Here is a 20,028-nt window from a genome sequence, read left to right as displayed (position 1 = left end):
GAGGTGGGGCTTGGTTACAGGGTCTCATGGGGGATGGTGGTAGTCTGATCTGCCTGCAGGAGGTCTGCTGCCCGACTGAAATGGAGACAAAGAAGACACAAACTGAGGAAATGCTGGAAGTGTAAATCTGAATAAATGAACAGGAACTACAGATGCAAGCATAACCAACAGAGTGCAAGAGATGGAAGAGCTAATCTCTGGTGTTGAAGATACGGTAGAGGAAATAGATTCATCATCAGTCAAAGAAAACACTAAAGCCAACAAAGTCATGACCCAAAATGTCCAAGAAATTTGGGACACCATAAAAAGACCAAACCTAAGAATAATAGGGATAGAAGAATGAAAAGAATACCAACTCAAAGGCACAGAAAATATATTCAACAAAATCTTAGAAGAAAATTTTCACAACCTAAAGAAGGAAACGCCTATAAAGATACCTTTATCAGATGAGAATTCTTCTTTTGTCTGATTTTTTGTGTTCAATAAGTATATTTTTATATTAGACCATTATCAGAACATAAGTTTTGTTTTGTTTAATTTCTTGTGTTCAATAAATGCATTTTTCATGTTAAACCTTTATCACATGAGAATTTTGTTTTGTTTTTCTGATTTCTTGTGTTTTTTGTATATTTTGAATATTAGACCTTTATCAGGTTAGAATTCTTGATTTATTTATCTGATACCATGTGTTCAGTATGCATATTTTGGATATTAGTTCTTTCTCAGGTGAGAATTTTTGTTTTATTTAATCTCTTGTGTTTAATACATATATTTTTGATATTAGACCTTTATCAGATGAGAATTTTTGTTTTATTTATCTGAGTTCTTGTGTTCAATATATATACTTGTCATTAGATCTTGATCAGATGAGAAATTTTGTTTTATTTATCTGGTATCCTGTTTTCAATATCTATGTTTTGGATATCAGACTTTTTTTTTTTTAGTTTTTTTTTTTTTGAAACAGGGTTTCCCTGTGTAGCTTTGTGCCTTTCCTGGAACTCACTTTGTAGACCAGGCTGGCCTCGAACTCACAGAGATCAGCATGGCTCTGCCTCCCGAGTGCTGGGATTAAAGGCGTGTGCCACCGCCGCACGGCTTGGATATTAGACTTTTATCCAATGAGAATTTTTGTTTTCATTTATCTAAATATGTTCAATATGTATATTTGAATATTAGACCTACCTCTAATAATTTTTTTTTCTCATTTATTTTGTTCAATATGTGTATTTTGGATATTAAAATTTTCTCACATGAAAATTTATTTTTGTTTATCTGATTTCCTTTGTTCAAACTGTATATTTGGATATTAGACCTCTATCAAATGAGAATTTTTCTTTAATATATTTGATTTCTTGTGTTCAGTATGCATATTTTGGATATTAGTCTTTTTCTCAGGTGAGAACGACTGTTTTATTTAATTTATTGTGTTCAGTAAATATATTGTGGATATTAGACTTTTATCAGATCAGAATTTTTGTTTTATTTACCTAATTATGTTCAATATGTATATATTGGATATGAGACATTTCTCAAATGAGATTTTTTTTTATATATTTGATTCTTGTGTTCAGTATGCATAATTTTGGATATTACACCTTTATCAGATGAGAATTTTCATTTAAATTATCTGATTTCTTGTGTTCCGTATGTATATTTTTGATATTATACCTTAATAAGATGAGAATTTTTCTTTTATTTATCCAATTATGTTCAGTATGTCTGTTTTGTATATTAGACCTTTATCAGATCAGAATTTTTGTTTTATTTATCTGTTTTCTTGTGTTCAATATGTATATTTTGGATATTAGACTTACTGCTGATAATTTTTGTTTTTTTCTTATTTATTGTTTTCAATTTATATTTTGGATATTATACATTTATCAGATGAGAATTTTTTTATTTATCTGAATTCTTGTGTTCAATGTGTATATTTTTGATAATAGACTGACCCGTCCCGCGGGCCACGTTATTTGATGAGACCCGAGGAGGCACCTCCTGAAAGATCAATGGGGGTGAGAGAGAAAGGAGACCAGGCGCGTAAAGGAAGACAAAGTCAGTCTGAGTTGCGTCAAGGTCTCGTTTATTGCAAGGGGAATCGGGTTTATATATGCTAGGAGCTAGGAGAAGTAGATAGGGGTATGGAAAGTTACTAGGAGGAAGTTAGGGTAAGGTAGGGTTCAGGAAAAGGTCTCTTTGTTCCAAGGCCTGATCAACGGACCATACAGCAAACCATTATGTTTCAGGGAGTAGATCAAAAGGTACATACTGTGGTTTTGTTGAAAAATGGTTGCTATTGAAACTGTTAACGGAAGATTGGGTACACTGCTTTTTCGAAGAATGGTTGCTATTGAAACTGTTAACGGAAGATTGGGTACACTGCTTTTTCCCATGAGAATCAGTTAGGCTACTTGGCTCCTGACAATTCCCCCTTCTTTCTATAAAATGGCCAAAGCAGGCTTTGGTCATAAATCGAGAGGGCCCCTGTCTTAGGCTATATGGGGTGCAGTCCTGTCTGGCAACGTGCCATGTTGAGCCGGTCTCTGGCGACCTCTGTACGTTGTGCTCCCAGCACAGGCCCCATACTATTCCCGTCATTGAGTACCCTCTAGCTTTTAGTTATAGGGGTTTTTAGGTTCGTAGGCCACTGAACCTGAGCCTTTCACCTGTTTCAATAGTTTCCTCTCGAGTTTCTGTCCGATGGTAATGTACTGAAACAGTTTTTGATAGGGCCAAATCGATCTGATTTTTGATGAATTGTGTTAGTCGTTGAAAAGCCCAAGGACCAAAGGTGAGGAGGAGAAGAAAAATGATCAAGGGGGCCAAGAGGGTGGGGATCAGAGTAGAAAGCCAAGGGGACCCCTTTAGCCAACCCTCAAACCAATTGTTTTGATTTTCAAAATCACGTTTTCTTTGTGCTAATCTTTCTCTTAATTTCTCCATTGATTCTCTAACTACCCCAGTGTGATCAGCATAAAAGCAGCATTCTTCCTTCAAGGCTGCACATAAACCTCCCTCCTTGAAAAATAGTAAATCCAGACCTCTTCTGTTTTGTAACACAACCTCAGAGAGCGAGGTTAAAGACTTCTCCAGGGCAGAAATGGATCTTTCTATGGCCTCTAGGTCAGTAGTCATAGCCATTTGTAACTGCATAAGGTGGTTGCTCTGCATGAGGGCAGCAGTTCCTGTACCAACTCCTGCAGCAATGCCTCCAATACCTAACAATAGGGCAATAGTCATAGACACAGGTTCTCAAGTGTATCTGCCTCTCTGCTCAAAGAATTCCATCACTGAGCTTTCTTGATGATAAGTGACACGAGGCCATAATTGGACTATCACACAAAATTCATGGGAATCATCAAATATCTGAGCAGATATGCAAGGGGTCAATCCTGTGTTACAGGCCCAGTAGGACCCATTGGGTGCTTCGAGATAATAGCTTCCTTTATAGGGTGTCAGAGTTTGTTTACAGAGGTGACTATGGGTTGATGGAATCTTGCCCAAACAAGAACCTTGTCCGGAGACTTCAGGGAGTGTTAGTTTATGTGGCTTAGTCTGACACCTATTGCTCGGGGAAGTAAGGTTATTGGCAGTAGACTGAAAGGCGATTCCTTCATAATAAGGGGGACTGGAGGTAAGGCAGAGCCAGCAACCCAAGGTTCTGCTTGGATTTGTGGCATTTAGAGCCAGATAAGCTCCCTGGACCAAATTAAACAATCTATCTCCTGTTCCTCCAAAAGGAGTAAGGAGAGTGCCATTACTGGAGTCTAGGATGGTAGTCACGGTGCCTATATGGTAGGGAAAGGGACGAGGATGAGGTGAGGGGGAAGGAGGTGATGGCACCTTTTCATGATTGGAGGGAACTTTTTGGTCAGAGAGAACTACATTGGGTCCTACCGACTGTGGGTACAGGTTTTCTATTGTTAGCAAGATCTTGAAAATGACTCCTTTATCTGTACCATCAAGATACCAGCGGAGTCCCCATGTTTTTCCTGAGGGCCATTCTCGATTCGCCCTACCCTGAGGGGTGAAGGTTATGTTTAAAGGTAATGATAGCCCTGGATTATAGGCTGTCCCAGTATAGGGGCTAAAGCAAAAATGTTTATTCGTGCTAGGCTTACTGTATCCCCTTGTAACTGAAATAAGGTCCCAAGATGAAGTTGGTTTCCAGTAAGCTGCCCCTGTAGTTTCACAACCCCATCGAGCACAAAAGAAGGTCTTGAATCCTCCACATCTAGCAGCCGTGGCTCGGCTTCTACCATCCTTAGGGCAGACATAAAAGTCAGATTGTGCTAACCTACAACGAGCTGTAGGACTAACACAGCCTGGGGCAGTCATCATGGCAGGGTCATTATCATGGAATGTCCCACAAGGGCTTGTCCAAGTGGTTTTAGGACTATGAGGAAATTGATTGCAGTTTGGAATCGTTTGAACCCCTGTACCATTTAACTGGTGTTGGCCAATAGTAGGTATATCCCAAGAATCCACTCCTGCAGCCAGCTGACAGAAGTCAGGAGTGAGTGACGGCCACCAGGAATAGGGAGCATGGTTTGCAGTAATGCTCCAGACCTCCTCCCCTGTTACTGTGAAAATTCGCCAGGTAAGCTTTTTAATAGCATAGGGGCTTTCCTTGGAGATGCAGGAGAGGGGAAGGGGGAAGAGTAGTAAGCAAATGATGAAGCAGGGGTTGGTTTTCCAAGGCTCGCGATGAACAGGTCCTGCCATTGAGATGTCCGTGGCTCCCTTTATTTTCCAAGCTGGAGGCATTTCTGAAAGAAAAAGAGGGAATTTTGTCTCAGGATTGTGTCCTGGACATAACAGTTATTTTTTCCTTAATCTAGGGAGGCAATCTGTGTAGAGTAAAGCTTAATCAGTCTTTCTGGTAGCCAACCAGCCCCATTTTCCTTGGAGTCATAAATACATGCAGACCCCTTTCCCCAGATTATAACTGGATCAGGACCATTCCATATTCCAGTAATTGGATCTTTCCAAAGGGCCTGCGCATATCCTTGTTTGGTTTCTGGGTGCCAGTGTCGCTCAGCCGCAAATTTTCCAAAAGCGTCCAATGTCAGAAAATTTAATACGAATAGGGTGTGAGAAGGCAGAGCTTTGTGGTTTCCCTTAAGGGGAAATAGTGTCTCTTGTGAGCTAAGTTTATTAAGAGTATTTTTTTAAAGTTTGGTTAGCTCTCTCCACGATACCTTGACCTTGAGGGTTATAGGATATTCCAGTGATGTGTTTAATTCCTAATTGTAAACAAAATTGTCTAAATTTGCTACTAGTATATCCTGGACCATTATCAGTTTTTATACATTTTGGCTGACCTAGCACTGTGAAGACATGTAACATATGATTGATAACATCTTTGGTGGCTTCTCCATTATGAGCGGAGGCATAAATAAATCCACTGAAGGTATCTACAGTAACATGTATAAACTTTAATTTGCCAAAAGAAGGAACATGGGTGACATCCATCTGCCATAGTTGTCCAGGAATAAGCCCTCTGGGGTTTACTCCATAATGAGGTTCAGGTAAGAGCATCAGGCAATTTTTGCAGCTTTTTACAATTTCCCTAGCCTGTTCTCTAGTAATTGAGAACGTTAGTCTCAAAGTTTGAGCATTGAGGTGATGAAGGCGGTGCGCCTCACGAGCAGCTGCTACCTGATCATGTTCCAAGTGAGAAATCAAGATAGAACGTGTAGCAGAATCGGCAAGTTCATTTCCCTGAGCTAGGGGTCCAGGTAGGCCTGTGTGGGCACGAATATGGCCAACATAAAAGGGTAGTGACCTTTGTTGGATTAATTTTTGTAATTCAGAAAACATTTGAAAGGTGGGAGTAATGGGTTGGATTATTGGGACCATTTCTAAAGCCTGTAAAGCCCCTACCACATATCTACTGTCTGAATACAAATTAAAGGAGCAATCTTCAAAACCTTTAAAGACAGCAAGGGCAGCATATAGTTCCACCAGCTGAGCTGACTTAAAAGGGGTTGTCATAACATTCTTTTGGCCATTGAGGACATAAGCAGCTTTACCATTACTTGACCCATCTATGAAAAGCACAGGGGAGTCCGGGATGGGCTCCATTCGGGTATTTTTAAGGAAAACAAAAGAAGTAAGGGAGAAGAATTGTAGGAGTTTATTGCTGGGCATTTGTGTATCAAGTTTCCCTTCATAGGTGCAGACAAGAATGGCCCAGTCAGGACTACGGGTGCATAACCATTCAAGTTGCTCTTTATCATATGGCATAACAATAATATCAGGGTCATGTCCAAAGTATCGAGTGGAGGCTTTTATTCCTAACATTATCAATTGGCAAACCAGGGAAGGATAAGTAGGAAGGATTTTTCTTTTAGTAACAGGAAGATGTATCCACAGTAAAGGTACGGACTCTTGCCAAAGCAGGCCTGTAGGGGCAAAATCTGTAGAAAAAATGATCAAATACAATGGGAGAGTTGGGTCAAAATATCCCGTGTGTTGTTGAGTGATGGCCGTTTCAACCTTTTGTAACACCCTCTCTGCCTCCACCGTAAGGTATCTAGGGGATTGAGGGTCGGAGTCTCCTCTGAGGATATCCTCAAGGGGGCGTAACTCTCCCTTGGTTATTTTTAAATAGGGTCGCAGCCAATTGATATCCCCTAAAAGCTTTTGAAAATCATTGAGACAACGAAGTGTATCTTTTCTAATCTGGATTTTTTGTGTATAGAGGAGGTCCGGGTGTAACTCGAACCCTAAAAACAGGAAGGGGTATTGGGTTTGTATCTTCTCTGGAGCTATATGAAATCCTCGGTCCTGAAGTGTGATAATTATCTTTTGAGCTACATTTTGTGTTTTTTCTACAGATTTCCCTGCTATTAACAAGTCATCCATATAATGTATAATATAAACTTCAGGGTATTAGACCCTCACTGAATCGATAGACTGAGCTACATATTTTTGACATAGCATAGGGGAATTGGCCATTCCTTGGGAGTCATTGCTAGGAGCTGGGGAGCTTGGAGTCTCTGTTTGCTATAGTGAGTTTTTCATCAAATAATGTAAATGCCATATTCATCAGATCTTTGACAGGTTTGAGGACCATTATCTATTAAATGTATCTGAGCCAAACAAATCTAGGCCCAATCTTAAAAATATCTCTAAATTTGGTAACAATAACCAGGCCAATTTGTTCTCTTATAGATATATTAGTCAAATATACCTCTCAGTTTTTTTATTTAAATAGAACAGTTTATGCTTTAAACTAGTATCTGAATAGCCAGATGACTAGTATTAACTTGTATTTCTTAACACAAAGGACATGCAAACTCAGACATTCAAAACCAAACATACATGTGGCCACATTTTTCATTCATACCTGTAGAGTAGACAGACATTTTTACAACTATGACCCTTTGGAGTTTCAATGTAACAGCAGAATAGCAAGACAAAGAAATCTGAAACATATTTCATTATTTTTATATATATATCTCAAGTCTTTTTTTTTTATAAAAACATTGTTTTTTATCTTAACCAGCAATAATTTGAAACCAAGTCTCTTAAATGATGGCAAGTATTTGTAACCCATTGAACTCAAATGACCAAAACCCATGTAAATTTTTATTTTTCCTGTGAAAACAAAAGCATAATTTTCCCAATGTCTTGAACTGGTAATTTAACATTTCTTTTTAAGCAATACCAGGACAGAGAAGGGTTAACAAGAGAAGCTGCTGGCCGGCAGAAGAAACCTTGAAGTTATCACAGTAAAGGAAGGGAGGGGGAGCAGTGGGCATAGAGCGTGTCCTTGGCTGCCAGTGTTCCTGAAAAAAAGTTTTTGTTAACTCTTCTGACTAAAGTCAGATTCTCTGTTCAGTGTTCACACAGTTTTTGTCAATTGCAGGCAGTCCCCATTGCCCTGTCCAAAGCTCCCGTCTTTGCCTGCCTGTACCGAGAGCACACACCCCCACCCTCCTGAGAGCAGCCAGCTGGCTGCAGTCCTGATAGCAAGAGAGCTAGGGGAGGATGGAGGTAGCCTTTGTTATGCCTCTCTCTCCTCCTCTTCCTCTAGAAAAATAAGGGAGGTTAGTAGACAAAAACAAATAACATTTACACAGACAATCCAAGAACCGGAACATCAGCACTGAGACGACGGCCTCATTCACAGCCAGCAAGCCCTTCCTGCAGTATGCAAGCCCCACCTGGCAGGGGATACCTGTTTATCTCAGTTCAGTCAGGGAGTGGGGGTGGGGGACCCAGTTCCCTCTATTGTGGCTCACACATCCTTTCAGTGGGCTAGGCAAAGGTCTAGTGGAGAAGAAGGGAACTGTCCCATAACGTCCGTCACAATCAAGTCAACAATGAGAACAATTAACACATTACACACAAGACCAAGGGCACACGAAAAAACTTTGTCCCAACGAGACAACCAACAAAGCTCCAAGAACAATGACAGCTTGATGTGCTTTGGGGGGGGGAAGGTTTTGACCCTCCAGGCTCAATCACACCAAAAACAATCCAGACTGGAGGATCTCTGTCCTTAATTAAACAGACATCAGGGGCTTCCACATCCCTGTCAGTCAGACATGCACCTTTTTTCTTCTTGGAAGAGAAGAAGAGAGTAACAATGATCACAACAAAACATACAAAAAAACCCACAAAATGGCTCTGACAAATTCCCGGGACAAAATACAAAGTGGCACTTCCTCCCACCGTGGGGGAAGATACCCAAAGATGCTCCTAAACCAAATCGTCACCTCTGAGGTGGCTTTAGGGCTCTGGGACGTCTCCCTTCGCCGCCAGGTTCACTGTCTGGACACGTCTGTCCCAGTGAGAGCCTGCAAAGTACAAGTCGAGCCTGCAAAGTACAAAACAAAAGTAACAAGACAGAGAGACATAGACAAGACAGAGAGCGCTCTTACCGGTAGATGTTAATAAACCTCTGGACACTTGGGTGTCAGGCAGGGGGAGTTTGAGAGAAAATCCTCTGCAAGGGCTAGTAAATGTGAAACACCCCCATCTCCCTCTGCTTCCTTTAGAAAATCTCTAATCATACCATAAAAACTAAAAAAGGCATCAGGGACATTTTCCCCATCTCTGATTAATTTGTTAATATCTTTTCCAACCTTGTTCCAAGTCAAAGGGTGAATTCCTGGTTCATTAATCACTAACCAGGGACATTTCTCCTCCACATATTGAAAGAACTTTACTAAATCCTCTTTTTTTTAACTCTTAATCCTCTCTCCCGAAGATTCCCTTTCATCTCCTTTAAAAAAACAGCCTCTTTAGATAAATTTTTTCCCATTGATCGATTGGACGACACTTACCTCAAGACTCTCCCGCATTGCACGAGTGATGCGGTCCGGGCGTCTCTACCCTAATTCTCTCCAGGGCCCCTTTTGTTATCCGTCGTCCGGTAGGTCACCGTGCCTCGAGCCCCACGTTCGGGCGCCACTTGACCCGTTCCGCGGGCCACGTTATTTGATGAGACCCGAGGAGGCACCTCCTGAAAGATCAATGGGGGTGAGAGAGAAAGGAGACCAGGCGCGTAAAGGAAGACAAAGTCAGTCTGAGTTGCGTCAAGGTCTTGTTTATTGCAAGGGGAATCGGGTTTATATATGCTAGGAGCTAGGAGAAGTAGATAGGGGTATGGAAAGTTACTAGGAGGAAGTTAGGGTAAGGTAGGGTTCAGGAAAAGGTCTCTTTGTTCCAAGGCCTGATCAACGGACCATACAGCAAACCATTATGTTTCAGGGAGTAGATCAAAAGGTACATACTGTGGTTTTGTTGAAAAATGGTTGCTATTGAAACTGTTAACGGAAGATTGGGTACACTGCTTTTTCAAAGAATGGTTGCTATTGAAACTGTTAACGGAAGATTGGGTACACTGCTTTTTCCCATGAGAATCAGTTAGGCTACTTGGCTCCTGACAATAGACCATTATCAGATGAAAATTTCAGTTTTAATTATCTAATTTCTTGTGTTCAATATGTGTATTATTGGTATTAGACATTTTTGTATTCAACAGGTATGGTTTGGGATATTAGACATTATCAGATGAGAATTTTCCTTTTATTTAATTTCTTGAGTACAAGTACGTTTTTGATGTTAGATGAACATCAGATGACAACTTTTGTTTTATTTATTTGATTTCTTGGGTTAAATATGTATATTATGTATATAAGACATTTATCAGATGACAATTTTCGTTTTATTTATCTGATGTCTTGTGCTCAATATATATTTTGGATTATTAGACATTTATGAGATGATAATTTTTTTATTTATCTAATTATGTTCAATATGTATATTTTTGATATTAGACCTTTATTAGGTGAGAAGTTTTGTTTTATTTAATTTCTTGTTTTCAGTAAGAATATTTTTGATATTTTACCTTTATCACATGAGAATTATGGTTTGCTTTTCTGATTTCTTGTGTTCCATATGTATATTTAGGGTATTCGACCTTTATGAGATGAGAATTTTTGTTTTGTTACTTTGATTTCTTTTATTAAATATGTATATTTTGAATATTAGACTTTTATCATGAGAAAATTTTTGTTTTATTGATTTAATTATGTTCAATTTGTACATCTCTGGTATTAGATTTTTATAAGATTTGAAGTTTTGCTTTATTTATATGATTTCTCGTGTTCAATGTGTATTTTTTGGATATAAGATCTTTATCAAATGAGAATTTGTGTTTTTTTAATTGATTATGTTTTTAAGTATGTTTTTGATATTGGACCTTTATCACATGAGAAATTTTGTTTTCTTTTTCTGATTTCTTGTGTTCAATATGTGTGTTTTGGATATTAGACCTTTATCAGATGAGAATTGTTGTTTTATTTATGTGATTTCTTTCCTTAACTATGTATATTTTGGATAATGGACGTTTATCAGATGTGAATTGTGGTGGTATTGTGTTCCCCAAAATATTGTGCACCGTAATAAACTTATCTGGGGTCAGAGACAGAACAGCCACAATATTAAACCTAATGGTTAGGCAGTGGTAGCACACGCCTTTAATCCTAGATTCCAGAGGCAGAAATTCATGTGTTCAAGGATACAGCCAAGCATGGTGACTGACGCCTTTAATCCCAGAAAGCAAGCCTTTAATCCCAGGGAGTGATGGCAGATAGCACAAAAGTATATAAGGCATGAAGACCAGGAACTAGAAGCTTTTGGCTGGTTAAGGTTTCAGGCTTTGGAGCAGCAGTTCAGCTGAGATTCATTCTGGATGAGGACTCAGAGGCTTCCAGTCTGAGGAAACAGGATTAGCTGATGAAATGGTGTGGTGAGGTGGCTGTGGCCTGTTCTGTCTCTCTGATCTTCCAGTGTTCACCCCAATACCTAGTTCAGGTTTGATTTTATTAATAAGAACTTTTAAGATTCATGCTATAGAGAATTTTTTTTATTTATCTCAAGATATTCAATGTGTCTATTTAGGATATTAAAACTTTATCAGATGCAACTGTTTATTTAATTTACCTAATTATGTTCAATATATATTTTGGATATTAGACCTTTTTAGATGATAGTTTTTGTTTCATTTATGTGATTTCTTGTGTTCAATATGTATATTTTTGATTTTAGACTTTTATCTGATGCGAATTTTTGTTTTATTTATCTGATTTTTTTGTGTTGAATATGTATAATTTTGATACAAGTTCTTTATCTGGTGAGAAGTTTTGTTTTATTTAATTTCTTGTGTTCAATATTATTTTTCAGATATTAGCACTTTTCAGATAAGTATTTTTATTTATTTATCTGATTTCTAGGGTTCCTTTTGTATATTTTGGATATTAGACCTGTATCAGATAAGAATTTTTGTTTTATTTATCTGATTACTTGATTTCAAAATGTATATTTTCGATATTTGGTATTTATGACATGATAATTTTTGATTTATGTAGTAATTTCTTGTGCGCAATAATTGTATTTTTTATATTTGAACTTTATTACATGGGAAATTTTTTTCTTATTTCTTGTGTTCAATATGTATATTTTGGATATTAGACCTTCATCAGGTGAGAATTTGGTTTTATTTAATTTCTTGTGTTCAATAAGTATATTTTTGATATTTCAAATTTATAATATGAGAATTTTATTTTCTTTTTCTAATTTCTTATGCTCACTTTTTATATTTTGGATATTAGACCTTTATCAGATGAGGAATTTTGTTTTATTTATCTGATTTTTGTGTTCAGTATGGGTATTTTGGATGTTAGACTTTTATGAGATAAGAATTTTTTTTTATTTTTCAGATTTCTGTGTCCAATATGTATATTTTGGATATTAGACCTTTATCAGAAGAGAATATTTGTTTTATTCATCTGATTTCTTGTTTTCAATATGTATATTTTGAATATTAGACATTTATCAAAAGAGAATTTTTGTTTGTTTGTTTGGTTTTTTTTTTTTTTTTTTGGTTTTTCAAGACAGGGTTTCTCTATGTAGGTTTGCGCCTTTCCTGTAACTCACTTGGTAGCCCAGGCTGGTCTTGAACTCACAGAGATCCACCTGGCAATGTCTCCCGAGTGCTGGGATTAAAGGCGTGCACTACCACCGCCCGGCTTTTTTTTTTTTTAAAAGATTTATTTATTCATGTATACAGCATGTATGACTGCAGACCAGAAGAGGGCACCAGATCTCATTACAGATGGTTGTGAGTCAACATGTACTTGCTGGGAATTGAACTCAGGACCTCTGGAAGAACAGTCAGTGCTCTTAACCTCTGAGCCATCTCTCCAGCCCGAATTTTTTTTTTAATTTCTTGTGTTCAATAGGTCCATTTTTGATACTAGACATTTATCTGATGATAATTTTCATTTTATTTATCTATTTTTGTTAAATATGTGTATTTTGGATATTAGATATATATCAAATGAGATAAAAAAAAACAAAAAAATCTTATCTGATAAAGGTCTAATATCCAAAATATACATATTGAACTAAAAAAACTGATAAATAAAACAAAAATTCTATTTGATAAAGGTCTAGTATCCAATATATATATATATATATTATATATATATATATATATATATATATATATATATAACTCAAAAAAACAGATTACAAAAACAAAAATTCTCATCTGATAAAGGTTTAATATCAAAAAAATACATTTTAAACTCAAGATATCCGAAAAATTAAAAAAAAATTCTCAAATAATAAAGGTCTAATATCCAAAATATACACATTGAAGACAAGAAATCAGAAAAACAAATCAAATATTCTCACTTGATAAATGTCTAATATCAAAAATATAACTATGGTACACAAGAAATAAAATAAAAAATTCTCATCTGATAAAGAACTAATATACAAAATATACATATTGAACACAAGAAATCACATAAATAAAATAAAAGTTCTCATCTGATAAAGGTCTATTATCCAAAATATATTTATTGAACATAAGAAATTAAATAAAGCGCCGGGTGGTGGTGGCACACGCCTTTAATCCCAGCACTCGGGAGGCAGAGCCAGGCGGATCTCTGTGAGTTTGAGGCCAGCCTGGGCTTCCAAGTGAGTCCCAGGAAAGGCACAAAGCTACACAGAGAAACCCTGTCTCGAAAAACCAAAAAAAAAAAAAAGAAAAGAAATTAAATAAAGCAAAAAAAAATCACCTGATACAGGTCTAATATCCAAAATATACATACTGAACACAAGAAATGAAATAAAACAAAAATTCTCATTTGATATAGGTCTTTTACACAAATATACATATTGAACATAATTAGATAAATAAAATAAAAATTTTCATCTGATAAAGTCTATTATACAATATATATACGAAACACAAGAAATTAAACAAACCAAAAATTCTCATGTGATGAAGGTCTAATATCCAAAACATACATATTGAACACAAGAAAACAGATTAAAAAAAATTCTCACAAGAAAAAGGTCTAATATCCAAAATATGCATATTGAACATAATTAGAAAAATAAAACAAAAATTCTTTTCTGATGAAGTTCTAATCTCCAAACTATAAATATTGAACACAATTAAAAAAACAAAAATAAAAAAATTCTCATGTGATAAAGTTCTAATATGTAAACTATACATATTGACCACAAGACATTAGTGATATAAAACAAAAATTCTCATCTGATACAGGTCTTATATTCAAAATATACATGTTGAACACAAGAAATCAGGTAAATAAAACAAAAATTCTCATCTGATAAAGGTGTAATATCCATAATATACATACTGAAAACTAGAAATCAGATAAATAATACAAAAATTCTCAGCTAATATAGGTCCAATATCAAAAATATACATATTGATACAGGTCTGATATCCAAAATATACAAAAGAAACCCTAGAATTCAGATAAATAAATAAAAATACTTATCTGAAAAGTGCTAATATCTGAAAAATAATATTGAACACAAGAAATTAAATGAAACAAAACTTCTCACCAGATAAAGAACTTGTATCAAAATTATACATATTCAACACAAAAAATCAGATAAATAAAGCAAAAATTCACATAAGATAAAAGTCTAAAATCAGAAATATACATATTGAACACAAGAAATCACATAAATGAAACAAAAACTATCATCTAAAAAGGTCTAATATCCAAAATATATATTGAACATAATTAGATAAATTAAATAAACATTTGCATCTGGTAAAGTTTTAATATCCTAAATAGACACATTGAATATCTTGAGATAAATAAAAAAAATTCTCTATAGCATGAATCTTAAAAGTTCTTATTAATAAAATCAAACCTGAACCAGGTATTGGGGTGAACACTGGAAGATCAGAGAGACAGAACAGGCCACAACCACCTCACCGCGCCATTTCATCAGCCACCACCGCCTGGTGAAAATTTCTTAATAAAGAAAAGAAATATACATATGGAACACAAGAAATTAGATAAAACAAACATTCTCACTAGTAAAGTTCTACTATCCAAAATATACTTATAGAACACAAGAAATCAGAAAAATAAAACAAAATCTCTCATCTGACAATAGTCTAATATCCAAAATATACATATTGAACATAATTAGTTAAATAAAACAAAAATTCTCATGTGATAAAGGTCTAATACCTAAACTATAAATATTGAACACAAGACATCATCTATATATAAAAAATTCTCATCTGACATAAGTCATATCTAAAATATACATGTTGAACACAAGAAATCAGATAAATCAAACAAAAATTCATATCTGATAAAGGTCTAAAATCCTAAATATACACATTGAACCAAAGAAATCAGATAAATAAATCAAAAATTCTCACCTGATTAGGGTCTAATTTCAAAAATATACATATCAAATATAATTAGATAAATAAAACAAAAATTATCATCTGATAATTTTCTAATATCCAAAATATACATATAGAACAGAAAAAATCAGAAAAAGAAAACAAAATTTTCATGCGATAAAGCTCAAACATCAAAAATATAATTAAAGAACACAAGAAATAAAATAAAACAAAAATTCTCTTCTGATAAAGGTCTCATATCCAAAATATACATACAGAACACAAGAAATCAGGTAAAGAAAACAAAAACTCTCATCTGATAAAGTACTAATTTCCAAAATATTCATAATCAAATCCAAGAAACCAAGGAAGTAAAGCAAAAATTCTCATCTGATAAAAATCTAATATCAAAAATATACATACTCAACACAAGAAATCACATAAAAATACAAAAATTCTCATCTGATGAAGGTCTAAAAACAAAAATATACATATTGAACACAAGAAATTAAATAAAGCAAAAATTCATCTGCTAAAGTTCTAATATCCAAAATATATATGTTTAAATCAAGAAATTAGAGACAACAAAATTCTCACCGGTAGGTCTAATATATAAGATATATTTATTGAAAACAAGAAATTAGATAAAACAAAAATTCTCACCAGTAGAGTTTTAATATCCAAATTATACATATTGAACACAAGAAATTAGATAAATAAAATAAAATTGTCACCTGATAAAGGTCTAATATACAAAATATACATATTGAAAAAAAGAAAACAGAAAAACAAAGCAATAATTATCATCTGACAAAGGTCGAGTACCCAAAATATACATATTGAACATACTTGGATAAATAAAGCAAAAAAATCCTCATTGGATAAAAGTCTAATATCACAAATATACTTATTGAACACAAGAAATTAAATAAAACAAAAATTCTCATCTGATCAAGGTCTAATATCCAAAATTACATATTGAACACAAGAAATCAAATAAATAAAGCAAAAATTGTCACAGGGTAAAGGTCTAATATCCAAATTACACATATTGAACACAAGAAGTCAGATAAACAAAAATTCTCATCTGAAAAGGACTAATATCCAAAATATACATGTTGAATCCAAGAAATCAGGTAAATAAAACAAAAATTTTTATCTTATAAAACTTTAATATCCAAAATATATATATTGAACACAAGATATTAAATAAAAGAAAAATTCTCATCTCATAAAGGTCTAATATCCAAAATACATATTGAACACCAGAAATCAGAAAAATAAAACAAAATTATCATTAGATAAAGGTCTAATATCTAAAATATACATATTGAACACAAGAAATCAGGTAAATAGAACAAATATTGTCATCAGATAAAGGTCTAATATCCAAAATATACATATGGAACTCAAGAAATCAAATAAATAAAACAAAAAAATCTCATCTGATAAAGGTCTAATACCATAATATACAGAGTGAAGACAAGAAATCAGACAAGTAAATCAAAAATTCTCATCTGATAAAAGTCTAATATCCAAAATATTTTCATTTAACACAATAAATTAAATAAAACAAAAATTCTCATCTTTTAAAGGTCTAATATCAAAAATATACACATTGAACACTGGAAATCAGTTAAATAAAACAAAAATTCTCATCTGATAAAAGTCTAATATCAAAAATATACACATTGATCCTAAGAAGTCAGATAAATAAAAAAAAGTCATTTGATAATGTTCTAATACCCAAAGTATACACATTGAACATGATAACATAAATAAAACAAAAAATTATCACATGATAAATTTCTAGTATCCAAAATATATATACAGAACACAAGAAATTAATTAAAACTAAATTTCTCATCTGATAAAGGTCTAATATCCAAAATATACATATTGAACACAATAAATAATATAAATAAAATGAAAATTCTCATCTGATAGAGGTCTACTATCCCTAATATACTTTTTGAACACAGATATTAAATGAAACAAAAATTCTCATATGATAAAGGTCTACTATCCCAAACATACACATCAAACATAATTAGATAAATAAAAATTTCTCACCTAATAAAGGTCTAATATCAGAAATATACATATTGTACACAAGACGTCAGATAAATAAAACAAAAATTTGCATCTGATAAAGTTCTAATATTCAAAATATACATAATGAACACAAGAAATCAGATAAATAAAACAAAACTTCTCATCTGATAAAGGACTAAGCCAAAATATAAATACTGAAAACTAGAAATCAGATAAATAAAACAGAAATCCTCATCTGATAAATGTAACATAATTAGATAAATTAAACAAAAATCCTAATCTGATAAACTTCTAATGTTGGAAATTACATATTGAACTCAAGAAATTAAATAAAACAAAAATTTTAATCTGATAAAGATCTAGTATCATATATATATATATATTAAACACAAGAAATCATATACACAACACAAAAATTCTCATCTGATAAAGGTTTAATAACCAAAATATACATATTGAATGCAAGAAATTAAATAAAACAAAAATTCTCACCTAATAAATGTCTATATGCAAAATATACATATTGAAAATGAGAAATCAGATTTCAAATCTTGAGCTGTTTCCCTCAAATATTTAATTGCTTTCTTTTGGCTTTCAAGGGATTTACTGTTTGCTTCCCATTTTTTGTTTGACTTTTCCTCTAATTCTTTAAAGGAAATTTTCATTTCCTCTTTAAAGATCTCTAACATCTTCTTAAGATCATTTTTAAGGTCGATTTCTTCTGTTTCCTCTGTGTTGGGATGTTCAGGTCTTGCTGGTGTAGGTTCTGATGGAACCATGGTGTGTTTTTTGTTCTTGACTGTACTTTTGCACTGGCCTCTATCCATCTCTTTCTCCACTTGGTGCAAGGGTGTCTGTGTCTGAGGGAGGCTCTCTCAGTCGGATCAATAATCTTGGTCCAGTGGGAGCTCTTGGTCTATTGGGTTCTGATGGACTGTTTGTCTCAGGGAGAAGCTCTTAGTCCAATTGGCCCTTGTGGGCTCTGTCTCAGGGAGTAGTTGTAATCTTGGCACACAGGTGGGTTGGGAGGGGTGGGACTTGTGAGTTACAAGGTCTGGTGGGGGATGGTGGAAGTCTGAACTGCCTGCAGTAGGTCTGCCTGCTGACTGGCCTGAAACTGGGACTGCAATGGGTAGTGGTGTAGGGGTGCAGGGTTGCGCCCCTGGGCCCAAAGCCTAGGGGCTGGGGTGTTCAGGATTGAGGATAAAGACTCACCTCTTAGTCCAATCGGGTCTTGGCCATCTCTGTCTCAGGGAACAGTTGCAGTCTCGAAGAATGGGTGGGATGGGGGGAGGTGGGGCTTGGTTACAGGGTCTCATGGGGGATGGTGGTAGTCTGACCTGCCTGCAGGAGGTCTGCTGCCCGACTGAAATGGAGACAAAGAAGACACAAACTGAGGAAATGCTGGAAGTGTAAATCTGAATAAATGAACAGGAACTACAGATGCAAGCATAATCAACAGAGTGCAAGAGATGGAAGACCGGATGTCTGGTGTTGAAGATACGGTAGAGGAAATAGATTCATCAGTCAAAGAAAACACTAAAGCCAACAAAGTCATGACCCAAAATGTCCAAGAAATTTGGGACACCATAAAAAGACCAAACCTAAGAATAATAGGGATAGAAGAACGAAAAGAATACCAACTCAAAGGCACAGAAAATATATTCAACAAAATCATAGAAGAAAACTTTCACAACCTAAAGAAGGAAACGCCTATAAAGATACCTTTATCAGATGAGAATTCTTCTTTTGTCTGATTTCTTGTGTTCAATAAGTATATTTTTATATTAGACCATTATCAGAACATAAGTTTTGTTTTGTTTAATTTCTTGTGTTCAATAAATACATTTTTCATGTTAAACCTTTATCACATGAGAATTTTGTTTTGTTTTTCTGATTTCTTGTGTTTTTTGTATATTTTGAATATTAGACCTTTATCAGGTTAGAATTCTTGATTTATTTATCTGATACCATGTGTTCAGTATGCATATTTTTGATATCAGATGAGAATTTTTGTTTTATTTATCTGATTTCTTGTGTTCAATATATATACTTGTCATTAGATCTTGATCAGATGAGAAATTTTGTTTTATTTATCTGGTATCCTGTTTTCAATATCTATGTTTTGGATATTAGACTTTTTTTTAGTTTTTTTTTTTTTCGAAACAGGGTTTCTCTGTGTAGCTTTGCGCCTTTCCTGGAACTCACTTTGTAGACCAGGCTGGCCTCAAACTCACAGAGATCCGCCTGGCTCTGCCTCCCGAGTGCTGGGATTAAAGGCGTGCGCCACCACCACACGGCTTGGATATTAGACTTTTATTCAATGAGAATTTTTGTTTTCATTTATCTAAATATGTTCAATATGTATATTTGAATATTAGACCTACCTCTAATAATTGTTTTTTTCTCATTTATTTTGTTCAATATGTGTATTTTGGATATTAAAATTTTCTCACATGAAAATTTATTTTTGTTTATCTGATTTCCTTTGTTCAAACTGTATATTTGGATATTAGACCTCTATCAAATGAGAATTTTCCTTTTATTTATCTGATTTCTTGTGTTCACTATGTATATTTTTGATATTAGACCTTTATCTGATGAGAATTTTTGTTTTATTTATCTAATTATGTTCAATATATATATTTTGGATATAGGACCGATTTCAGAGGAGAATTTTTGTTTTATTTGTATGATTTCTTTTATTCAATATGTATATTTTGGATATTAGGCCTTTATCAGATGAAAATTTTTGTCTT

Source organism: Peromyscus eremicus, unplaced genomic scaffold (genome assembly GCF_949786415.1).
Source record: "Peromyscus eremicus unplaced genomic scaffold, PerEre_H2_v1 PerEre#2#chrX_unloc_2, whole genome shotgun sequence".
NCBI lineage: Eukaryota > Metazoa > Chordata > Mammalia > Rodentia > Cricetidae > Peromyscus > Peromyscus eremicus.
The sequence above is the reverse complement of the archived record's forward strand: the minus strand, read 5'-3'. Positions refer to the sequence as shown.